Raw genomic sequence first — 26,635 nt, 5'->3', positions numbered from 1 at the left:
TCTTCAAAAGATAGAGTAACATGACATGTAGACGGTTAAAATATTAGGGAACAAACATTCCATGTGCCAGTTAATATTTGGGTGAGTTTGATGTAATGCAAGTATGTATCAGTTTATTTCCACAGGTGGAGAGACAAGGTAGCAATTAGAGATTAGGAGAGATTCGACCCATATCAAGTTATCAATTTTCTTAGGGAAGGACCTGGAGTGTGTTGCAGCTAATTTTATAGACAATTTGCATACCATATCCTAAACACTAGAGTAAAGCGATTGGACTAATAAAACCATTTTCAGGTTATTGTATAATAAATAACATGTTCATTTTTTGAGAATTACATACTAAATATTTCTAAACCTCTTCTTTCTGGAAGACTGTTATCTACAGACTCTTTCTCACCATTCCCAGAATTTGAACATTAATTAGGCTTTTCCTTGTTGTTTTAACTTTTGAGAAGGAATATATATATATATATATGAAAATTAAATAGTAAAAATGCAGGTGGTAAACATGGACAAAGTTCATATTGTTATGGGCAGTGTACTCTTCATTTTTCACACCCATGGAGTTTGGATTCTTCAGAGGATTGCCAAAGGACCTGGTCTTCCCGGACATTGCTGGCCAGATTGCTTTTCTTATCGAAATTGTGCTCCAATTCTTCCTTGCCTACAGAGATACCCACACTTACAGAATGGTCTACAAGCGCACATCTATTGCACTTAGGTCTCTCTCTTTTCTCTCTTACTATTTCCTCCACTCTTTTACCTTTGCTTTCATTTTCTATTTCCTCCTACTACACTTCTCTATATTTGTCATTTTCTCATACATGCTTGCTTAAGCTATTAAGACACCCACTTAATGGATTTCTATTTAGTTTATCCAATATGTGGAATTTCATTATTATTATTATTTAGATTTTTATGGGTGGGGGTTGCAATATTTGGGAAAATGCTTGAATCTATGCTATGTTGCCTTTGAAGTATGTGGACATCCATGTGAAGAGTCCTGTTTTAAAAATGCTTGAATGGTTGAATGTAATCTGAGCATGTTTGGTTTATTTGGTGCGAGAAATCAAATGCTGGGTCCAAGTGACAACCTAATTAGGAAGTTCATAATACTAAATTATTGTTTATGGTGCTTTACTTCCACTGCTGCTGAAATTTTATTTTCTAATGTAAATTTCAGGTATTTGAAATCTAGTTTTGTCATTGATTTACTTTTCTGGTTGCCTTGGGATATTATTTGCTGGGTATTTCTCTTTTGCTTTCAAAATTGTATAAATACCTCTCATCATCTTCTCGCCAGATTTTTAAAGGTTGGTTTAGTTTTATTATTGTCAACATGTATGAAAGTTTCTGCAATCAAAAAGGTTTTCTTTTAGGTGCTTGTTTTTTGGTATTCTTTATTAGATAATTCAAGTCCCGCCTTCTTGATTTCTCTTCATCGTTTTGTATGGGTTGGAATGGGAAAAATGACAAGGCATTGTTGTAGAATTATTAAGCACGAAAAGATTGATATAGGCATAGTAATTCTAAACATTTTATCAAAGTTGAATTAGTTCCTTGTGTTTATGTATGATTTAGCATGAGTTAATCATGTTCCTTGTGTTTAAGTTAGATAATTATTTTCTGTAAAACATTAGTTTTCAACTTGTGACCTCCTTTCTACCTCATTTTGGTGAGAATGATGATTTCTCAATATTGTGTCTTCAAAAGATTTTGTAATTTACAATGAATTGATTCATTTTCATGGATGGAACTCTTGTTGGCTTGTGCAACTCCTTCAAACAGCGATCTAAGTCATTCATATGCATTGTATTTAATAATGTGATGCTTCTCTCACACAAAAGCCTTTGGAACAGACTATTATATCTGTATGCATATTTTGCATAGAGTTGAGTTTGTCTTTGAGATTTTCCTCCATCAGTACTTTTACTAGATACATGGAATTATATCCATAGCTCCTTCATTTAGAGGCATACCAGGTTCCTTTCGAATTGAGAGCAGGATCTCGCTACTGGACCATTGAATTATAAATCATGATTGGTTGAAGTAAAATGTTCCTTACAAATGATACATGTCAAAGTTATATCCCTTTCTGTAATCACTTTGGTTCCTCTGTTTTAATCAGGCTTGTGGGTGAAAAGAAGTGAGGTACCTCTTATGGATTAGGTTGATTAAGATACGGAAAGTCACAGATTTTTTCCAAAAGATGGAGAAGGACATACGAATCAATTATATGTTTACCAGGATTGTTAAACTCATTGCTGTTGAACTCTATTGCGTGCATACAGCAGCTTGCATCTTTTACTATTTGGCTACAACACTTCCCCAATCTGAAGAGGGATACTGTAATGACCGGGTATTTTATGCCACGTTAGCATTTTTAGTTTGAAAAGTCTTATGCTGTGTAATGGTTGAAAAGTCAAGAAGAAAAGTGTTTGGAGAACACGTGTCACTTTCGGACTGGTGAATTTCGTTTTATTGTGTCGGTCAATTAAACGAGTTAAAATTTTATGTCATGTCAGCCTTAGGATAGAAAATTTCTTAGGATTTTAGAAATTGGAAATTTCCGGAAACGAAAAACGAAAACGAAAATGAAAAATAAATAAATTAGGATTAATTAGAATTAATTAAGAAAAATAAATAAATCAATTAAATTAAATTGATGAATAATAAAATTGAGAAAACTAGTTTTAGATTGGTAGTAATAAATAAATTGTGTGTTAAAAAAAAAATGAATTGGAAATAAAATAAAACAATTAGAATAAACAAAAGAAAAGAAAATAAAAGAAATAAAATAAATATATGCAATGGGCTTTGAATAATGGGTTGTAAAAGAAAATAATAATAATAATAGTGGATTGGGCTTAGATTTTGAGTTGGGCTTGGATGTGGGCTTAAGTGGCTGGTGGCTTTTGAAAGCCATGTGAAGTGGGCTGATTTAAAAGAAAGAGAAATGGGCTTGAGTGGGCTGATTTAAAAAGAAAAGAAATGGGCTTAAGTGGAAAAGGGAACAGTAGCAGATCTGGGAGAAAGGGGGCGGCGGCACTGTAGCAATTCTCACCTCGCCGGAGCTTTGACCGGCCGTTTGGGTGGTCAAACGACCTCCATTTTGGCTCAAATTTGGAGGGGGTGTTCTTCTCGACGAGGGGAATAATCCTACGGTGGCCAATCGTATTTTTGGCGGCTGAATTTTCAGATCTGAGGTAGGGGACCCTAACCCTAAAACTTAAATTTTTATGTTTTTCCCTTGAGAAAAAAATTCTAAATATTGTCATTATGAGTTAATTAGGAATTATAGGTGTTGTATGAATTTTTCTAGAATATTTGGAGTTTGTTTGGAATTTTTAGAATTTCGGGAAGTTGATTTTGATTGATAATTACTTGTTTTGAAATGTTAAAAATTATTAGATGGGTTGGAAAATTCCAAAATTTGGGTTAGATTCCAAATATAATGATTTGTGAATTTTTAGGCATTGGTTAGAATATTTTCGAAAATTTTAGGGTAAAAAGTTAGTTAATTTTGGATGTTAGAAATTATTATAATGGTTGAAAAATTTTGTAAGTGTGGTAAAATTTCAAGATTTTTGATATGAGAATTTTTGAATATTTGTTTGAGATATTATCGGAAACTTTAATGTGTGAAATTATTTTATTGGATTATTGGGAAATGTTGAAATTGTTGAATTATTGAGGAACATTGGAATTATGGCATTCATGTGCATCATGGTTATGTGAAATAAATAAATAAAATTATGAAGATTGTGAAAGTGTATGAAATGGAAAAAAATGAAATAGAGATGAGAAGTGGAAGCCCGTGTGGGGCGAATTAAGAAGGGAGAGAGATCCCTAGGGTGAAAGACCCAAAAGTTACCCCGGGAAGACTCCGAATGGGGAGTGTATTTGGGTGCGGACGCGTATCCTTCGGTGAAAGCCCGAGAACAATAGTGCATTGTATGACTGTGTGTCACACGTTCATGTGCATACATGTAATTGTTGAATATTATGAGATTGTGTATAATATTATATATTACTCTATGTGATTGATTGATACTGTTGAATTGTTCCTTTTGTGTTGAAGTGTCCTTTTCGTATTATTTGAAACTTAGTAATCCCCTTAAACCCTTGGGTGTTAGGCACCCTACTGAGCAATGTGGAAATGCTCACCCCTTCCTTGTTATACCTTTTTAGATGCAGATATCTCTCATGAGGATCCACAGGTGGGGCAGGGAGGACTTCAGGATGCTCCTGGAGCGGCCTAGTGGAGCGTGGCATTTTTTGTTATTGTGTTTCTTTTTGGATTTTGGGATTTGTTTTAGTAATTATGACTCATGGATTTGTTATGAAGCTTTATTTGATTAAGTTGTTCATGGTGAACTTTTATTTTGGACTATAATGAACATTTATTTAATCTTGTTGTTTTGAGTAGTTTTGAGATATTATAGTTTATGAGAATTCTAGTGGGATTGATATAAAAAAAAAAAAATCCAGAGTGTTTTGGTTGACTGCCAACGTGGAATAGGAGAAACCCTTAGGGTCAAACCTTTGACCTGGGGTCACGGGTCAAATTTTGGGTTGCCCGGAATTTGGGTCGTGACAGATACACATGGATTGGAAGTTTAAAGCTGGGGGACTGTACTTACTCTCACTTTAGAGAGATTGATATCTGGAAGCGGTACACAACATCTTTATCTTTTGCAAGTGTTAACAATGGCCACTCTTGGTGAGTATTTTACTTTCACATGTTTTGGCAGAATCCTAGAGGGAAATTTAATTTGCCAAGTCGAAGTCATTAATAATTCAAACTGTTAAGAATATCTGAAGTCATTTCCAGGATTAAATTTGTCACTTATTTCTTCCAAGTTAGTAAAACCCAAGCCATTGGATGTAAGCTTTGACTTTGTATCTATATCAAGTTTATTGAGTGTCCACCAGAGGTAGGATGATTTTGTTATTATTATGTTATCACAATATGGCGTTTTTTTAAACATTTGGCACTTCTAAGATTAAATTAGTAATGAGCATCTGGGTGGAACTTAGAAGTAGTGTAAAGAAGCATCATCCATGATACTAGGCTTTATGCAATGAAGTGTGTTGGCAAACCCAATGGGAAGGAAGACTCTTATAGGGGTAAGCAAAAGGAAAATTGGTCATTGATACATGAATTGTGCTTATATATCTGCATTGAAATCTATTATATGTACAGTTTCACACAAACAACTAAATGCATCATTTGTAGTGAGTGAGCTTGTAGGATTTTGTAATCTTGTTTGGTACCCTTTCAAGAACTTTAGGTGCATCACATTGAATGAGAATGGATCAATTTGCTTACAGCTCTTGGTTTCATATGAAAAGTAACCATTTAGGGATAGATACCCAAGTGATGATGAGAAGGTTACTAAAGTTGGAGGCATGACTTAAAGGCATTTAGCAAAGCCTTAGCCTCCTTTCTTGAACAGGTTTGAGGGCTGTGAAGTTTGAATTCACAAGTCTCAGTCTTGAAAGCAATTACTCAGTGCATAAATTTTTAAGCTTACAATTGTATCCAACTCAGCACCTCTTTGTAGTCAGTGATATGAGTAGCACCATGTAATTTTTTTTTTTGATCTTGTTTCTTTAGCGGTCTTTCAGATAACTTTCCACTATAGTATGCTTGATGTAGTCTTATTCAGGACTTGGTTGTGTTTTGATAAATGCCTACACAAATAGACACACTCACGCACCCATGCTCTGCAAGCTTGATGAAGTATTATGTTTAAAACATAGAGAATATTTGGATGTTAATGAAAAGTTATCATAAAATCCTTATCTTCCTTCATATGTATTACCAATCTAATCTGTTTAACTGATTGTCACCTTCTTAGCACTTATAGCATAGACACTCTTAAAGAGTAGTTGTGCCCATGTCAGACAGGTTCCTGCATGTAAGGTACTCTCACTCTCCCTCCCAACTTCAAAATCCTAACTAAATTTTGTTCTTTAGCTTTCAAATCTAGCTACTTAGGCCATCTTCCACTATAGTTAACAAAAAATATGAGATTGGGTCACCCTGATAAATACCTTTAAAGGGACCATTCATTTCCTAGGATTCATATAGAAAGACTTGTATTTTCTTAAAATGTGTATGATTCTCAATCCGCATAATCATAAGCCTTTTCAAAGTTCATCTTAAAGACTCTCCCTGCCTTTTTTGCTCATTAGCTTCCATCCACAATTTCATTTTTTTGTGAGAATTGAACCAAGAATCTGTCTATCCTTAACAAAAATTCTTTAAAATGGTGATACAGTTTATTGTAGCACTATTTCAAGACCCTTTAAAAGGAGCTTCAATATGATCTCATAGAGGATTATGACCAGCCTGATACCCTAAATTTTTTTATCTTTGGAGCAGCTCCTTTTAGTAACAAGTATGACAAAAATTGATTAGTATTTTAATTAATGATCTCACTAGGGAAAAAATATCCAGAGACTCAGAACATCTTCCTTTGAGGTTAGTTGATAATCCTGACAGAAAGCAATTGTTAAACATCTTCAGCCAGGGCACATCCCTGACCTGGGCATATCCCCATCCATCCGAAAGATGGTCTGGTTGGCCATCTTACAGATATCCTCGGGTTTGGTGTGATCAATCCAAACCCTCAGTTCTGAATCTTTTTGAGTCCCTACATTTATAGATGTGAAGGACCTAAATCTACCCTGAAAACCAATGCTGGTCTTCAACGGTTGATCCATGCTCCCCCTTTTATGGATTTAGTCAATTTTTCCTTCCTTCTACCATTTGCCTACTTTTGAAACAGTTTAGTATTACAATAACCTTTCTTAACCTAATTGACTTTAATCTTGACTCTATCAAACTTCTGCCTGTTCATAATCTATCCCAGTTCCATTTTCCTACTTATTATGAGAGAAGTGAGATCATCCACCAATAGTTCTATTCCTTACATGGAATTAATGTTCCCAACATCCTTGCGAACTGGTACCTCCTTTCTCCAAATCCATCAAGGGGTCTTTTTAAACACACTTGGATTGATATTAACTTTAGAAAAGATAAGGCACTAAAGATTTTGAATTATTTCTGGCAGGAGAGATCAGAATCCTTCTCTGAGCAACACATAATAGAACCAATTGACTTGGACAGGTTGAGCTTTCATTTCTGGAAACAAGCAACAGAAGACATAAGATTCAAGATCTATTCATAACTTCCTGCAACTGAATAATACAAAGTGTTCCTAAAAGTTATAATTCATACCTTGTTTCAACAAAAGTACAAGGATATGGAAACAAGGACCTGGTTGGTTGACACCTTGATGTTATTTGAGGAACCATGTGGTGGTGGACGCTTTCAAGGTTTTTGAAAATGATATGACAAGAAAATTGCTTCCTTTGACACCTTCTGGAGCAGGACAGAAAGGTCAAAATAGGAAATTAATGTTTAGTGAGAAATAATTCTAAGCCAAATTCTATGTTTTAGGGGATACAGTCTTGACAATGTGGAGTATTATATGGTTCAAAAAGCTAAAGGACTAACAAGTTATCTTAGTCATCAACCTGCTTTCTCTTGGAGTCTGGTGTCTCCTTTTTGGAAAGAGTTTCCTGTATAGAAGAGATCAATAATCAACTGTTATTTATGTTGATTTATCTGCTTTAAACTGCTGATATATTCTGTCAGTTGTCAATTGAATTTGAGAATAGTTCATGTGTGCCATGTTAACTTCTGTTTTTCTGCTGAGAGTGATGGATGCCTCATGAGTGGTTTTCCTGGTGCAGGTTATAGAGATATACACGCTGTAAATCTGAGAGAAATGATTTTTGTCATGGTTTATGTGTCTTTTGACATGATTTTTGTTGCTTACTTGATTGGTACCGTGACAACATTAATAGTAAAAGGATCAAAAACTGAACAATTTAGGGATAAAATGACTGATGTCATCAAATATGTGAACAGAAACAGACTTGGTAGGGACATACACAAACAGATCAAAGGTCACCTATGCTTGAAGTATGAGAGCAGCTACAATGACGCTTTGGTTATTCAGGATCTTCCTATCTCTATTCGAGCTGAGGTAAAATATGAAAAATGCTAACTGGATTACATCTATTTGTTGATATAATGACAATAAGCATCACATAAAACACTTCAGTTTGGTTAATTCCCTCATTCTGGGCCTGTCTAGAAATTTACATATTCCCATTTGATTTCCCTTACATGCTTCTTGGTGATTGTTGTTCTAAATAAAATCCTGTTGTCTTTTCCACCATTTTTCTATCCCAGCAGAAATTATCAAAAGCTTACTGCACCTTAATGCGAAAATCACCATTTATACCAAAGTATAATGTATGTAAACATACAACAAAATTCCTTCATGTTCTTGTATTTGTAAATAGAACTGCCTTTTTCTGTTCAAGTTTGGCGATGAAGTAGATTGTTATTGATAAAAATATAATGAAATCATAATAGTAAAAAGTCAGACAAAAAAAATTTGATGCATTAATGATGTTGAAGGTTTTATACTTGCCATCACCCAATCCTTATCAAATTTGGTTGTCCTTGATAGGGGAAGTCTTTTAAATTTTATTTAAGGAAGAAAGGGAAGACATAAATAAACTTTAAGTAGAATTAATATTAATTAGAATTGAATTAGAATTGGTATTTATTCGAGTCAAATTAGGATTAGCTAGTTAAGTTATAATATAATTAGAATTTGAGTCATAATAGGTTATTAAAACCATAGCAGACTTTGGATGTTATAATAAAAATTAGAGTCATAATAAGTTATTACAATCTTAGTAGACTTTGGATTTCTTAGAGAGGCCTATAAATAGGTTAATGTAAATCAAAGGGATGAATTGATTGATGTTAATAATATATAGATATATATATATATATATATATATATATATATATATATATATATATTATTGCAATTGTTGAAACCCTCAATGGTGAGACTTCATTGATTTTCTTCTAAGTGAGACTCCTTGAAGGTCTTAGTGGGACTCTAAGGTCTTTGAATCTTTTCTTCATCGCTTCTTCTTTCTCTCTATTTATTTTATTTTAATTTTCCCTACCATAAACTTTATTCTTTATTCCTCTCCTTACACCCTATAAACAAAACCCTAGCCCACCTACTTTTGAGTGTAGGTAACCATCTTAGGGTTCTCCTTTTTGAGAATGAATGAATTGCTCATATACTAGATTCCTCGCTTTCCATGCTTTGGGAATCCCTTATATATATATATATATATATATATATATATATATTATATTTGTGATTTTCATGGAACACATTTGCTACTTATTTTTGGATTATTGACAAAATATTGACATTCATGCAATTAATTTCCTAATTATTGAATGCCTCTATCTATTTTTAAATATAACAACTAAAAAGAATTTTGCTTGAATGGGCCTTCCAAAATATGTTTCTACAAAAATGGTAGTAAGTAGTGGTAGAGAACCTACTGGACCAGTAAAGAAAATTAGTCAATCACCACACACTGCCAATTAGAGCTTTTCAATATTGCATTTATCGATTGACGACAACAACTATATCAATCTAGAGAATTTTTTGAGTGATTAAGGTTCCATTAGATTGATAGGGCATGGAACTCAATCGTTACACACTATAAGTTAATGTCTCTATTCCTAGCTCTATAGGTGGACTAGTAAAGTCCCTATGGGTACAAATTTTTAGTTTACTAGTCAAGCAATTACAAGACTGGTAGAATAAATCCTTTATTGCTACCTGCTACCACTCTTGAATAACCATAGCAGTCATGTACATGTCTCAATACATTTCCAATATTAATCATTGTATTACACTTAATTGCATTTGTTTTTGGATGTTCACTATGATCAATTTATTCTTGATAATCATTGTATTCATGATATTTTAGCCAGTAATGTCGTATACAAAGTGGTCTATCCAAATTGATGCAATTATGCTTACTCAAAGGAAAATGTGACAATAGCCATCCCAAGTCCCCTTATTTCCAACTATGCAAACCAGTTGACTAGTGTGGATAAGGAGGTGTTGCTCTTCCTTTCTTCATTTTTACTTCTTTGTTGGGATATATATTCTAAGGTTGTCTAGAATGAGAGTGTTGTAATTTAGGACCTATGTTAAATGCTTTAGGTAAAAATCCCAAGAATGTCTAGAAGTTGGTGACATGACTTATGAATAATTGAGGTGTCTTATAGCAAACTCATTTTCTGATTAGTAAATGAATTTTCATCACTAATATAACCATTGGAAAACATAAAAGAAAGAAAAAGTTTCATTCCTTCTGTGGCCACTTAGATTTTCACACATCTACCTTGTGATTTCCTTTGCCCACTTCTCTTTATTCGCGTGCTTCACCATCATCTAGTTCCCCATGGAAATCTTCATCACATAGTATTCTTGGAGGTGAGGAAGGTGGAGAAACAATAACTTTCAATTTTAAGATCTAACCACAAAAAGAATTTAAGCCATAAGAGAAAAATGCAAAAAGAAACCAAAGAAATGATCATAAATAAACCAAATCTTCAATATAGATCCTTGTTATGACTTTTGAGTAAATTTTGGAGCTCAAAATTTGATTTTATCTTACAAAAAATGTTTTCCCTTAAACATCTATACTAATAATTTGAAAGAAAAAAAAAATTGTCTTCTCGTTGCTCTTATGGATGTAATTGTACATACATATTAAATTTAAATGTCATGGATTCCATAGAGTGTCACTGTAGAACATATAATAGAAAAATTATAATTACAAACCAAAAACTTGTAAGCTTTGATTATTACATAACTATATTTGAAACCTCTCATTCTTGTCATGTGTGCATATTATTGATAAAATTGGTTCTTTTTCGTTGTTTACCTCATGTAGCACTAAATCAATTGATTATTTTATAATGCATGTGAGAGGAACTTGTTATGGTAGAGGTCTTTATGGGTTCCAAATACTCTAATGCTTTCATGTATTTGATCACATGGATTCCATAATCCCAACACTACAAGAAATAAGATTTTAGGTGATGGTAACCAAGCGTCATCAAATCTTATATATCCATGACCAAAACCTATTGTCATGGTCTTATGAAACCGTGATCGAGCGTCACAATACGAGGCGTAGCTAAAGGTATTGGTCACGGTTTCCTAATTGATCGTGACCATATGATTTATTTTTTTGTGACGGCCATACAAAAACTGTGATCAAAAGTTTGGAATACTTTGTTGTTTTTAGTTGATTTAGTCATGGTCAATTAATAAACCGTGACTATATGTTTAAACTATAGTCATGGTCCAGTAATAAATCATGACTAAATGTCAACTTATGGATTAATGTAAACTTATGGTCATGGTCAATTCCTTAATCATGACTAAATGTATGTTTATAGTCATATTTAATTAAATGACTGTGACTAAATCTAATCTTATGGTCACGATCAATCCCATAACCGTGACTAACAGTGCCTTATGGTCACAGTCAATCCCATAACCGTCACTAAATGTATCTTATGGTCACGGTCAATTCCATAACTGTCACTAAATGTATCTTATGGTCACGGTCATTTTATTAATCATGACTAAATATGGGTCTATGGTCATAGTTAATTACGTGACCGTGACTAATTGTTAGGTGTATTATGACAAAATATACACTTATGGTCACGACTATTAATGACCATGACTAAAATTAATCATAGGATGTCCTCCCTATCTCTAAATTTTGGTGACATTTCATTCCTAATCGTGACTAAAAGTTGACTTATAGTCACAATTTTTTAATGGCCATGACTAAAATTTTTTATATTTAGACAATGGTCTTTTATAAATTCAGATTTTCCAAACCTGGTTAAACTCATTTTAGACATATATATGCAATTAAGCAATTAAAACAATTTCAATATAGTACAATATATTACAATCAATTATACCAAGCTAGTTAAAAACATTAAATAATAAAAACATAATATAACAAAAAAAAAAAAAACAAACAAACAAAGAACAAAAGAGATTCAGATTTAGTTTCACATTCTAACATAATATAATAAATCAACCAACCAAACATCATATAATAGTCATAGAAAGCAAATAAAGTTAGGAGAATCTATCATATAAATAAGTAGCATAATCTTTAAAAAAGTTAAGAGAATCTATCATATAAAGATATAGCATAATCTTCAAATTTCTACTTTTTTTTGCTGAAATTGTTGCATCATTTGCATCATCTGTTCTTGAATTTGTGCTTGCATTTTTCTTTGCATTTCCATCATTTTTTCTTCAAACTCTTCTTTCACTTCTTCTCATGTCTTCCTTTGAACTTCTATCAACCTCTCTTCAAATGTTTATTTCACATGTGAGAGTTCCTCTTTCACATTTAAGAGTTCTTTAGTTGCAGTTGTAAACTTTTGTTCTGCAGCTATTAGCATCTCTTAGGCGTTTTCAAGTTGTGTTGAAAGAATAGCTCCTAATTGTCTTCTACTAGTAGAACCAAAGACTGCGGTAGGAGTAGGACCAAATCCATACCCTCGAACACGACCATGCCTCTTTGGACCCATGACTTGAGTATATATCTCATCTCCAGATGTAGATGCTCCAGATGATGTAGAAGCAAAAGAAGATGTCCCCTCAGGTTGGGATAGTAATTGCTGAAATTGATCCTGGAATCATAAAAAACAAATATAATAGTTAGACTTTTAAAATAATTTTAGTATGTGGCTATGATTGAAATAAAAGTATATAAAATTTATTTACTTCATTACCATAATCTCCTTAGAACGATCATCAATAGGCGTCCCATCTTTTTTTTTTTTTTTTTTTGTGTCAGGGCAAACATCTCAATTCTATTAGGCTCACTTCAATCCTTCTTCTTTTGTGCATATTCTTACAATTAAAACAATTGAGTTATTTATGATGAATTATTTATGTACAAACAAATCGTATTAATAATAAATTTCCAACATGTTCATATTGAATCTGAGCATAACTTTTTGATCCCGATGTATGCATTATCCTAGGAAATGTTATATGTGCATCCTACTCCTACTCTGTCTTCATTATTTTCAGCCACATGTCCTTTTATATCTTATACCAATCTATTATTATTTTATCATATGGTATCATTTCTTCATATTTGATGATATTAATTTCTACTTTATCCCATATGCTTGTAGCTTACTTTCATCATACATTCGGACAACAGAATTTCAGACTTCCATTTGGTACTAAATATAATAAACATAAACAAAGAATGGTGCGTTTAAGAATATTTTTCCATGAATTTTAACTTTATAAATTTGTTAATTTGACGAATTAAGAACTATAAAAGTTTAGAACTTTTATTTTTAATCATAAACAGAGAATGTTATTTTTGTAGTTATAAATTGTTTCTATATTGCAAAAATCATAAAGATTAAAAAATATTTTATGATTGAAAATTAAATAAAACTATAAACAATTTTACTAGTAATTGTTCATAGTAAAATTTAGTTATCACAACTATTGATACTTTAAATATAATAAAAATTATTTATCATATACAAAATCAAAATTGTTTTTTAATTTGCTAACTCACTTGCATTTAAATTTTTTATCAAATAATATCAAATTGAACTATCATATTTTTAAACTAATGTATTAAACTTTATTTTGCTTCTTATTAAAACATTAATCATAACAAGGAAATTAAATAATTTTAACTAAAGAAAAATAGGTAACACACTAATTTGTTTCTTAACTTAAAAAAATATAGTAATATAACTTTAAACTTTTTATAATTAATAAGAACTATTATTATTACTATCAATGATAATTTCTATTTATGATATATATATATATATATATATATATATATATATATATATATATATATATATATATATAAGATTTTCTAAAAAATTATAATAGGTAACCCAAAAATTGTTTAAAATAAATAATAGACTTTTGGTCACGATTGTGTGAACCCCGTGACCATAGGTTCAAAATATTTAAAATAAACCTCTAGGCATTTGGTCACGGTCATGCCAAATTTGTGACTATAGGGTCCCGTATAGTCACGATCAATAAATGGCATGACTAAAAGTCACAAAATATATATATAGTTATAGTTTCACAAAAAATTGTGACTAAAACATCTTTTCGTTACACTCTTTGTCACGAATGATAAAATTACTGTGACTAAAATTATTGGCGCCAAAATTTCCCTCCATAAATTTACAAATAGTCGCGGTTTCAAATAAAATCGTGACTAAAATACCCTATCATCAATCCTTTTGGTGACGGTTGATAAAACCACCATGACTAAACATGTTTTTCTAATTTGATTAACATATATAGTCACAACTTTACTTTGGCCGTGACTAAAGATTCGTCATTGAAAACCCTTTTTTTTTTTGTAGTGCACACCTAATGAAAATTAAATAAATGAAAAACATCTTAGTAAAGGAGTTTGGTTATTATAACTAAATAAACAATACTATAGTAATTCACATATTATAACTCACCCATTATTCTGAGTTAGAACCCAAGATAGTCAATCAATGGGGAAATCGAAGACATCTTTCTCAATTTCATGAAGCTTGAAAAAGGTTTGGTAGAATTCACCCTATTTGTAATATTAAAGTCTTAACAATGTATAAAAATTTGCAATATGTGAGGAAAAATGGGGAAAACATAGGGAAAAACATACCACTATTTTCATACTACTACATCTGATGTCATCCCTTTGTTTTGATCGCAAGAATAAAAATGTGGATGTTACATTTTTAAACATTAATTACACATAAATACCAATGATCATGACAATGCATTGAAATGTGTAACTATCATATCAAACTCTCTATTAGGGCATGTGCACTAAGTTTGATATGTAATAAGACATTAGAAAGTATTAATAACCTTCTCACAGTTATCTAATTTGGTAATGCGCTTATTCATGATGGATGATTTTTTTTATCAAAATTATGTTTTTGATTTCCATGCAAAATCACTTTCTAATCACACAAAATAAGACAAACATTAGTATATTTTATGTTATATCTATTTTAACAACAACAAAGAAATAAGCTCACCAAAAATGTGTTGGGTAGATAACATTTTATGCTTTGTATGTCTTTGAATTGCCTCTAAAAAAATATTAAGCTTGCATGCTTCAAGATATATTTCCTAAGGTGCATAATAAGATTACTAACAATAATGAAATAAAATGAAGCATTAAATTTATATGAATGAAATATATACTTACTACATCCAACAAATTTTGTCTTGAACGTAAACACTGAAAATCCCTTCGAACTTCATATTCATGATCAAAATCAACAAGAAGCTCACTAACAATAGTTATTACAAAATTATTTTAGACATATATGCACGAGCATGACATAAAATTATTATACATATATGAATATTAAATACATTACAAACCTTGTTAACAATGATTCATTGAAAACATAATCACCCACAAGAGATTCAAGTTTAGTGAGTGATTGTGAATCCACCATGTCTTCTTGAATGAACATGAGGATTGACTATATGGAAAACAATGCATAACTATTAACTAAAAATTGTTGTTTAACTAACAAGAAAATACTATTTGAAAAGTTGTGTTACACCTCACATGGTTTACACTTTCCTATCTTCACTAAATCTTGAAGAAATTAAACAGGAATACCTTGAATCTACTTGACTTCCTTTCCTTAAACGTACGTGTTTTCATGATGTGACTGGGAAGAAGACATAGGGACCATAATGGTTCTCTTAAGAAGTAAAATATCATTACTACAATGTATTATGTAATAAAGATGCAGAAATAAAAAAATGCACATATATTAAATATACCTTTCCATTATCATTGTCTTGCCTATTGATTAGAGCAATAACATATCAATAGTTTCTTCATAAAAGAGGTGTAATTATTTTGATGATCATATGAGAGATTGATCTTTCCTTTTTTCCAATCAATACCCTGATTGGTTGACTAGTAGACCCCTCTTCTTGCAGTTGCCCCCTCACCCCCTTTGTTCAGGGTTAATGAAGAGACTTATAGAAAAAACCATATTTCAATCTAAGAGCCACTTCAAGAGGATGAATTGGATGGTTTGGGGTGGAATCTCTTGAAAGGTTTATATATTGCCATTTGGTAGATACCAACTGCAATGGTTGAAAATAGGGGGGCAACCAAGACCCCCACTTTGTTTGATGAAGCAAACTATTCATTTCGACAACTTAAGACCAAATTAACCCCTTTAAATTGGCCGATTTTACAAAATCAATCGGCCAAGTTGGTTGAGAATGAGTGATTAGTAGATCAAAAAATCATTGAGAGATAGATTCTACTATTTGGTCAAGCCTAATAGTGGTTGTAAAGCAAAAATTGACTTCCCTATGTCGCCTTAGTAAAAATGGTGGTCGTAGATCAGTTGGATATAATGCATTTTGGGAGTTTCAAATGTTGGTATTAAACCCTTAAAAACAAGACATGATGTAACAAAGGTAGACTTAACGATCCCTTTGTTATCTTTTTGGTGTATTAACATTCATTTGAGTATTCAATCCATGTCTCTTACATAGTACATGACTTGTGTGCATTGGGAGTTGCACAAAAGATACAAGTTATGAGTTCCTTGTAAGTATATAAACTATCCACAGTCAATTCGAGGTAGTTAAAATCTTTGTATTCTAACATAGTTTGAGTTCCTATAGAAGCACTTAAAAGAATAAAACTATAGGTGTAAGTTGGTTTACAAGAGAAACATAGGAGTAGATGGAAAGCTTGAGTTTTATGTTGCTAGGACTGTAGCTAAAGGTTATAGTTTGAAATGTGTCTCATTTATGAGATATAGTAATCAAACATATTCATAGCAAAAGGCCTTGTGTATACAGTAGGGCATAGGGAAGCGTGGTGATGCTCTAAGATCTTGTAGGTAGATGACAATCTACTCATTAGATATGATGTAGGAATATTGTCATTAGTCAAGATCTAGTAGTTTACTCAATTCTAGATAAAAATCTAAAGGAATGCGCAATATATTCTTAGGGTTAAGGTCCTTTAGGAGTGCAAGAATAGGACAATTGGGTCATATCACCCACATTGATGAGCATTGATCAAGTACATAATGCAAAACTCCAAGATGGGTTTGTTAGCCTTTAGGTTTGGAGTTGTATTTCTCAGAATCAATGTCCTTGGACATCCATGGAGAGAAATTGCATTAAGACTATATCCTATGCCTCTACAATGGATAACCTTAAGTATGCGATGCCATGTGCTAGACTAGAAATTTTGCTTTATTATAGGAATAATGAGTGGATATTAGTCCATTTCATGATTAGAGCTTTGGGCAAATGTCAAATATATAATCAAGTATCTTTGGAGAACGAGGGATTACATGTTTGTGGGTCGTTATGATGAGTTGGTATTCCTTTCATATCGAAAAATTGGACTTTTAGTCCGATGAAGACTCTTGTAGGTCTATCTTTGGGTATGTACATTCTAAGTGGTTGTTGTTACTTCCACAATAATAAAGAAAGCCTTTTGGCTTATAGGTAGTTCCCTTGACTATATCGTTTAAGATCCTGTAATGAGATAACAGTGGGATGGTGGCATGGTCTAAAGAATAGAAGTACCACTAGAAGAGGAAACACATAAAAAGAAAGTGTTATGTTATTATAAGTTAATACAAAGAAGTGATGTGATTGTGGAGTAGAATCTTTTTACAGTACCTAGTTTACTTTTGGGGCTAGTGAGAGTTTTTTGGGATTGAGCCCTTAAAAGCAAGACATGATGTAACAAAGTTAGACTTAACTATCCCTTTGTTATTCTTTTGGTGTATTGACATTGATTTGAGCATTCAACTCATGTATCTTACATTGTACATAACTTGTGTGCATTAGGAGTTGCAACAAAGATACAAGTCATGGATTCCTTGTAAGTGGATAAGTTACCCACAATCAATTCAAGAATTTGGGCAATCCAGTATAGATTGTAGTGCACCACCTCATAATTGGAAGGATGACTTGTTTTAGTCATCGGATGCACTAGTGTATGTGATACACACTGGACAGGACCAACATTGAATCATGACACAAGGATATCAATTGTCATGATTCACCAAGTTACTATAATGCATGGACTTTCAACCTTAAGAGGATATTGAGTTTATGCCAAAATCAATAAGAGACTTTAACTTATGGGTAAGACCCTAAAGTGGTCATATATCCCTATGAATTGGGTCACTATTGATAGAGGTTGGTGACAACAAGTATTCTCAATAAAAACACCATGATATCTCAAGGGACTGAGATAGTGTGTTCTTTTAGATGATTTAAAGGACATGTGATCGTGAAATTTAAGTCCACAGTAATAATAAGTATGATTTATAACTTAAGGATTTGTTAGGTAATCTTGATAAGTGATAACACTACTTTGTTAGATTACGGACACTAGTTCATAGATAATCTACACGTAATGGATAGTAGGTCACGAACCTAAACTTCATCTTGTTGTTATTTACATAAGGTACTAGAGTGTAGTTGATCCTCTATAGTGAAATGCTGAATCAATTTCAAAATTGGATTTTAAGGGAGCCAGTACTCTTATGGGTCCCAATGGTCCCTGCTCTGTGCTCATATACCATGACAGCATGATTTATAAGAATCGGATTGACTCTAAGTTCATTCTTGTGCGTAAGGGCCTTCTGGTAATTATGTAAGGTTGCATAGGGGATAATGAACAAGGTCACTAGATTGGGCTAATTGATTAATTAGATGAACTTATGTGATTAATTAATCAATTATGGCTTGTTTTGGACTAAATTAGGTGTCCCAAGCCTTGTTGGGCTCAAGTCACTTAAGCCTAGTAGGGGAACCCTATAAATACCCCTTAGGGGTTAAGGTTTTCATAACCTTTTGGTGAGAGTTGCCTTCCACCTCTAGCGATAGAGTCATTGTTTCCTCTCTTCCATTGCCCATGCTTTGGAGTGTCAAGATCATGGTTTGAGTCATGGGATGGAAAATATTTAGTATATGAGACCTTTAGACTATTCACGCTTCATCTTCATCGAATGCATTTTGACTTAGGAACATCCAGATCACAAGTATGAGTTTCAAATCTCTAGATCTATAGTTAATAATGGGTAAAGTCATTTTATTATGTTGTGATAAATCTAAAGATCCTTAGGGATAAATGCATGCACCCTACATGATCCAGGACATGGGAACAAAGTAATCTAAGGTTTCCAATATGAACACCATACCATTTCAATAAAAATTACAACCTTATATATATATATATTGAAACCTGTTCTTCTATCATTTTAAGGGAAACACTCCCAATTTTGATTGATTAGTTGGATTAATCTTTTCTTAAGAAAGCAGTTCATGATCTATGACCAACCTCCAGCTTTTTAATGGGTAACAAATGAGATAGAAGCATTCCATATGTTGAATAGATCATTTTTGCTATTCCCTATCGAGCTCACATATTTCTATCAACATTGGAAAGGGCACACATTGGATGTTCTATTTTATAAAAACTAGGTGTCTATTTGTAGGAACCTTCTTAAGCAAGAAAAACAATCCCTTATGTGGGGCAAGTTTTCATTGGAGGAAATTCAGGATATAGTCGTAGGTACTAGTTCAAAGAGCACTACTAATGCTAGTGCTAGTCCAAAGAGTGCTATTAAGGTAAGGGCGAGCACCCTTGCCCTATCGAGCAACTCCAACTCGTGGAGACGACTTCACTTGACATCATCATCCAGAAGCTCAAACGATGTGGAGATTGGCACGAAATTTATGACAATCCCATTTAATGAGTTTAGATGTACATTCGCTTGAAAAAAAATTATGGTGATCTCATGGTCCTTCTCGATATGTAGATGACGTTAGGAAAGCACTTTATTTCTTATTTACACAGATAGGGTTAACTAGTTGAATATGAGATCGAAGAGCCTCAAGAGAAGTATCTTCCTCTTGCCTTTACTTTCACCAATCGATAATGGCCAGCAACTCTTTCTTTAAGGTGACAAAACCCAAAGGAAAACACATTTTCTATCTACTTAGGATCTAATCCTTTTTACCACTAGTTAGGTCATCCCAACAACTTCTATGAGGAAAGCAATGCAAAGGAGGCTCGAAAGCTTGTTAAGGTAGGTGGTAAGGGCTAACAAAGGGAGGGAAATGAAAAGAGTTTTCTAGTCCTCCCCAGTTGTATTAGATGTTTTTTATCTTTCCCACAATGATGAGTTTCTTATCTTGGGGAGCGTTGAAGTTTCAAGTATTTCTCAATTGAAGAAATGTCAACATCTTCTTTTTCTTTTTCTTTTTCTTCTCTTCTAAAGATATCTCAAATGAATTTATGTTAGTCATTTTTTACTTTTTTATGTCTTTCAAAGATTTATCTCTTAAAGCAAGAAAGAGTTGTTTAAAACTTACGTATTTGGCCTCAAATTCTTTGAAAGCACTTTGACAACTATTACTACTACTCCCACAATTATACAAATAAAATATTTGTGTCCTCAATCGTTCAAAAACTTTATCCATATCAACTAATAAGATGTTAGTATAAGGGTTAACTACAACTATTTATATATGTTGAAAATAGTGCAAATACTTACTTGCTTTACAACATCTTCATGTGTAGGTATTTTGATTTTGTCATCATTTTTAGTTTTATCCTCTATATTTCCTTCTATTCTTATTTCATTTTGCTCCATTATATTAACTTTTCCATTTTTTATAACCAATATTTTGATTTACAATATGTTAATGAAAATTAAAGAGACTTTATTAAAAATCACTATAGACAAACAAACAAAAAAATCAACCAAATTGGTCAATAGAGTTTATGTTGGGATTTGCATAACCATCGAGCTTTTTCAATTTTTGCTTCATCTACAATAGCTCCTTATCTCCCCAAACACCAATACAAGGAGAAGATTGAGTAGATAGAATTGGAAAAAAAATTCAATCAATATATGCTTGCAATAGAATAACTACAAAATTATTTTACAAGGAAATATACTTAGTTTACCTCACTTTTTATAACAAATTCAAGATCCATTATAAAATAAATTATATATAAGGGTATTACCTCACTTTATTTATTAGTGTTAAACTTTTGGATTTTGTGCACAAGATAAGATAAGACAAGTTTGGCCCAATTCATCTTGTTTATTGAAGCCATGTCTTCGAGAAGATTTTGGAAGAAACATTTAACAAAAAGTTTCATTATTGGGTATAACAAGGCACTTAATACAAATAATACGAAACGAACTTCAAAATCATTCCCACCATCTATATCCTCCTTAATTTGATTTTCTAACATAAGTAGTGGCAACCATTTATTTTTATCACAATATTTATTACACAAATCATTTTTATTACTAATATCTTTGTTCATATCAATTTTCAACTTTTTTACCTCTAAGCATAAATAAATTCTACATTCATTAACGAAAATTTTATACAAGTGTTATACACTTCTAATGTGTAAGAATATGGATTGAAATTATTTACCAACCAAAGACACAACCCATGATTGATTTGGGTACATTTAAGTTGTAATAAACTACCAAATCCAATATCTTCTATTGCCGGTTTTTGTTTCGAGTGTAATAACCCTTCAATAATTCTAAACACTCAATCAAGTGATCAATGAGTATGAAGATACATTTGAAATGATATGTAAACATATTTAATTTAATATTATTTTCAACAAATATTCAACTAATGTAATTGTTTCTTAATTAAAAATACTTTTACCTTTGACTTATACTCTTTTTAAGTGAATATTCTTTTGAATTTTCCTTCAAATTTACCATAAAGCCTTATTTTTCTACTTTCAGAAGTGTGTGCCACTTCTTGCTTAATTTTTTTCTCAACTACATTTATTTGCTAGTTGAAATTTCTAATCTATAAAAAAATAACACTATGTAAGAAAAAATATTAATGCTTACATCATCATTCATTTTTACTCATTTATCACCTTTTTTAATCTTGTCCAATTGATCATTATTACATAATAATTTGAAACAAATATAAGTATAACAACAAGATAAAAAAAATTAACTACTATTTACAAATTTTCAAATTTGCCTTACTAATTAGCATGCAGTTTGAGCAGCTTCACCCCAAAACACCTTAGACAACTTTATAGTCTTTAGCATACACCTAACCTTCTCAATGATGGTGAATTCCTTTCAGCCACACAATTATGTTGTGGAGTGCCAAGAATTGTTTTCTCATGACTTATACCATTCTTAGTGTAGTAAGTTTCTCACCTCCATTATCAGACCCGAGACACTTCAATTTTCTTCCAAACTCTCTCTCAACCATGGCATGAAACCGTAGAAAATACTGAAAGACTTAATCCTTTGATTTAAGCAAATAAATCCATACCTTCCTGGTAGCATCATCAATAAAAGTAATAAAGTATGTATTTCCTTCAAGAGTTTCCATATCCATGGGGCCACAAACATCAGAGTATACCAACTCCAACTTCTCTAACTTCTTAGATATTTTACCAAAGGAAACCCTATGTTGTTTTCCAACCAAAGAATGATCACAAGAAGACAAAGATTCATTTTTGGCCAAGGGAATTAAGGACTTCCTTGCCAAAACTTGCAATCCTTTCTCACTCATATGCCCCAACCTTTTATGCCATAACTCCAAGGAAGTACCCTTTATAGCATATAACTCATCATTACAAACTTTCCCTTGGGTCTTATACAAAGTGCAACATGTTTTTCCCTTTATAACAACTAATGAATCCTTAATGAGCTTCCATTGGCCTTTGCCAAAGTGGTTTTCATAACCTTGCTTGTCCAAGACAAAATCTGACATCATATTAAGGCGTAAATCTGGAACATGCCTTACATCTTTCAATGTCAACTTGCACCCCATATTGGTTTCAAAGCAAACATCACCCATCCCTACAATCTTGGAGTAGCTAGAGTTTCCCATCTTGACTATGCCAAGTCTCTAACTCTATAATTAGAAAACAACTCCAAGTGAGGAGTAGCATGGTAGGAGGCTATAGTGTCTATAATCCACTCAACTCCTTACTCATCTACATGCAAACATTCATTTGAGAGCACTAAAATCATTGTTGGATACAAAGGCTATGGTATTCTTGTCTCTTCTTTTTCCTAATTCTTCCTATTCTGTTCTCTTTTCCAAATTTGACAATTCCTCTTCATATACCCCTCTTTTCCATAATGGAATCATTTTATTTTATCTTTGGATTGGGACCTTCCCTCAAACTTGTCATAACCTTTTTGTCTTCTATTCATGTTTCTTCCTCTACTTCCTATGATAAGGGTCTGTGCAATTTCTATGTCATAAGCTTTCTTTTTGTTTCTTCATTGAACAAGTTTCCCTTCACAAGCTTCATAGACAATGCTCCATTCGAAATAGAGTTGTTAATAGTCACAACAAAAGTTTCCCAAATATTTAGCACTGAACACAACAACAAAGATGCTTGTATCTCATCATCCATAACCATTTTCATAGTAGTCAACCAATTAACAATACTTTGAAAAGCATTCAAGTGATCTTTCATTAGTGTTCCTTCCTTTAACTTCACGTTCACTAACTTCTTTAATAAGAAAATTTTATTCCGAGTAGTTTCTTGTTCAAACATTGATTTCAATTTCTAAAAAAGATTATAGGCATTTGTTTCATTTGCCATATGATGACGTGAGAATGTGTCAATCCATTTCCTAATATAGGCAATTGCCTTTTTATTCGTTTTATTCCATTCCAAATAAGAAATATCTTTAGGCCTAGCTTCTTTACCCTTAAAAGTATCTAACAAATCTTTGATGGTGAGAAAATCTTCCATCATGGACTTCTACATAACCTAATTTGAATTGTTAAGTTTTATCACGGAGGTTGAGTTCCTTTCTATCTCCATCCCTTTTAAGAATATAAGTTCCCACAACTAGGCTCAAACACTACTTGTTGGGAAGATAAAATGAGAGATCTAGAGTATTCACCTGCCAAGGTTAAAAGATTCCTCCACAATAATAACCATCTCTCATAAATAATAACAACTTAACAAGAGTCAAGAATGATAATCAAGAACATTCAACCAAAAAGAGGGCACCAAATATAATGTGGAAAAACCCTTGAATAAAGGTAAAAAAAACGTGGAGAAAATTTCTTCCACTTCAATAAATGAGGATACAATAATTAAGTCTTCACTTAAGGTGAGAATCCATCATCCCAGGAAACATGAACAGAAAGAAATCAAGGAGAAAACATACCATGGGAATTCCCTAAAAGGTTGATGAAATGAACTTGTAACATCACCCTTGAGCCTTAGAATAGTGCCCAGAAAAACAAACCCTGATCTTCTTTCATTTTCTCAATCAAATGCCCTTGTCTTATTTTTCTCTTAACAGTATCCAAGGTCTAATAGGTTTCGTAGAATTTGAAGAAAGTTCTCTACATTCGTGCTTGCTTCTAAAACAAATCATATCATTAAGTTAGTTTTATAACATGATTTTAAATAGTATGTAATAAATGCTTTATTTTTTTCTTTTAATTCTTTTATACAAAATGTGAGGGGCCTTGAAGATTTTATAAAGAAATATGTAATAACTTATTCAGGCACACCCACACAAGTAGCAACTTTGGATTCAAGCATAAGTTTTTCACTTTGAGTTTTCTTTTTCTTTTTGTTGTTTTGTTTGCAACTTTGACCAAGCTTCACTACTACCTCACTACCCTTGACATGGTTGCTTTGGACTTTAAAACCAACATTGCCAACAAAAGCATAAAAAAAAAAACAATTTTTAAGGGAATGGATAAGAGAAGAAAAAAGGGAATGACAAAGCTTCACTACTGTCTCACTACCTTCGACATGCCCGCCTTGGACTTCAATACCAATATTGTCGATAGGAACATAAAGAAAACCGATTTTTGAGGGAATGGAGAAAACAATAGAAGGGAGAAGAGGGCAAGAAAGGGAGGATTGACCGGTTACCTCTATACCTTTTTTTAAAAAAAGAAAAAAATCCATTATCCATTTGGATGGTCTGGATCAAAAGGTTTTCATCCAACGGTCATAAGAGTTTGGAGGTACGGTACCCACTTCAGTACTGTAGGATTTTCCCTTTAACATATAAAATAAGGAAAATTATATACCACCTCCGAAAGTATCATGCCTCCATTTTATTTGAATCGTTTGATGGAAAAGAGTTCATCTCAGTCGTTGAAATGATAAGTTAAAAAAAAATGTTGGCTGAAACCGGGTACTTGGATAATAGCCTTCATTTCTCCATTTTCCCATATTTTCCCTCAATTTTCCTTTCTTCTCTATATCTCTATGTTTTTTTAAGCCTCCGCTCTTCTCCAAATATGATATGTGCATTTTGGGTGTTTTCGGAAGATTAAAAAGTGTTGTGTTTTCAGATATTTTTGTTATTTTCAGGTGTTTTCGATTTTCTTGTGTTGTTGGATGTTTTCGTGTATTGTTGGGTGTTTTCGAGTGTTTTTAGGTGAGACATTCTAGTTGTTTCGGGTGCTAAATTCTTATTGTAGGAGTGGCATCTTTCTGACTTTTCTCTCCCTTCTCTGTATCCGTCTCTGTTGTCCATATTTCATTTTCATATTTCGGGTGTTTGAGTAAAGCATGCGATATTCAAGAGTGTGATATTCCCGCTCCCCATTGTCCTCTCTATATCCCTGATTTTCTTCATATTTCATATTTGGTTTAAGAGCGGTAAGGGGGTGTTTTCAGGTTCTAAACTTTCTGGTTTAAAGACCCGAATTGAAGACGTAGCTAGAAGAAGAAGAAGATGACCTGAAATATGAAGAAAAAGAAAGTTGAAAATGATAGAATTTTTTGTTAATCAAAAGGCGGTTGTGTCGTAATTATTCGAGAAGTCTATATTAAGAAAAAAAAATGTGAGTATTGATAATGTGTTTTACAAAATTGTATCGATTATATTTCATGTTTTTTTATTAGATTTATGGATTGATCACATTAATGAAAAATAATGTGGTTGGATTCATAATTGAACATTGAAAATAATTTATATGCTAATTTTGTCACCATGGAAAATTTAAAGAGATTTAGGGAGGTTTTTGGAGTAGTAATGATATTTCTATTTTATTTGGCATTTGATTGATTGTAGTAAGATATGAATATAAAATTTATTGAAATGTGAAAAAAAAACTTATGTTGAGATAATGTGGTAGTGGAAGTATATTTAATTTATTATATCTAAAATCATATTATAAAAATTGACTTAAATTATTTGATTTAATTTTTAGGAGTGAGCGCAATGACGTTGAAGTTGTTAGAAATCCAAAGAGACCTATCGGAGCTTGTATACATTACTAGTAAGGGAAAAAAGAAATATGTAAAAAAATATGTTTTTTTATTTATTTTTTGTGGTTGTTATAGTTATATTTGTTTGAAATTGTTTTGTAGTAACGATCAATTGGTCATGATCAAAGAGAAAGATAAAGGAGAGAAGATAAATGATGATTAAGGAGTAATACTTTTGCGGCTAATATAATTAAATTTTAAAATTTGAATTTGAAGTAAGTGATAAATTAATGTAGTTGAGGAAAAAATTGAGCAAGAAGTAGAACTCTCTTTCAAAAGTAGAAAAAAAAGGTTTCAGGGCAAAGTGAAAGGAAAG

At 32.3% G+C, this 26,635-nt stretch overlaps 1 pseudogene; it reads left to right on the top strand.

The window, feature by feature from the left end:
• Positions 1 to 512: 512 nt before the first annotated feature.
• LOC117930488 lies at positions 513 to 26,337 on the top strand (annotated as a pseudogene).
• The last annotated feature ends 298 nt before the right edge of the window (positions 26,338 to 26,635 follow it).

The sequence above is a fragment of the Vitis riparia genome, chromosome 14 (assembly GCF_004353265.1).
Source record: "Vitis riparia cultivar Riparia Gloire de Montpellier isolate 1030 chromosome 14, EGFV_Vit.rip_1.0, whole genome shotgun sequence".
NCBI classification, from domain to species: Eukaryota; Viridiplantae; Streptophyta; class Magnoliopsida; order Vitales; family Vitaceae; genus Vitis; species Vitis riparia.
Note: the sequence above shows the minus strand (reverse complement) of the source record. Positions and strands in the feature narration are given on the sequence as shown.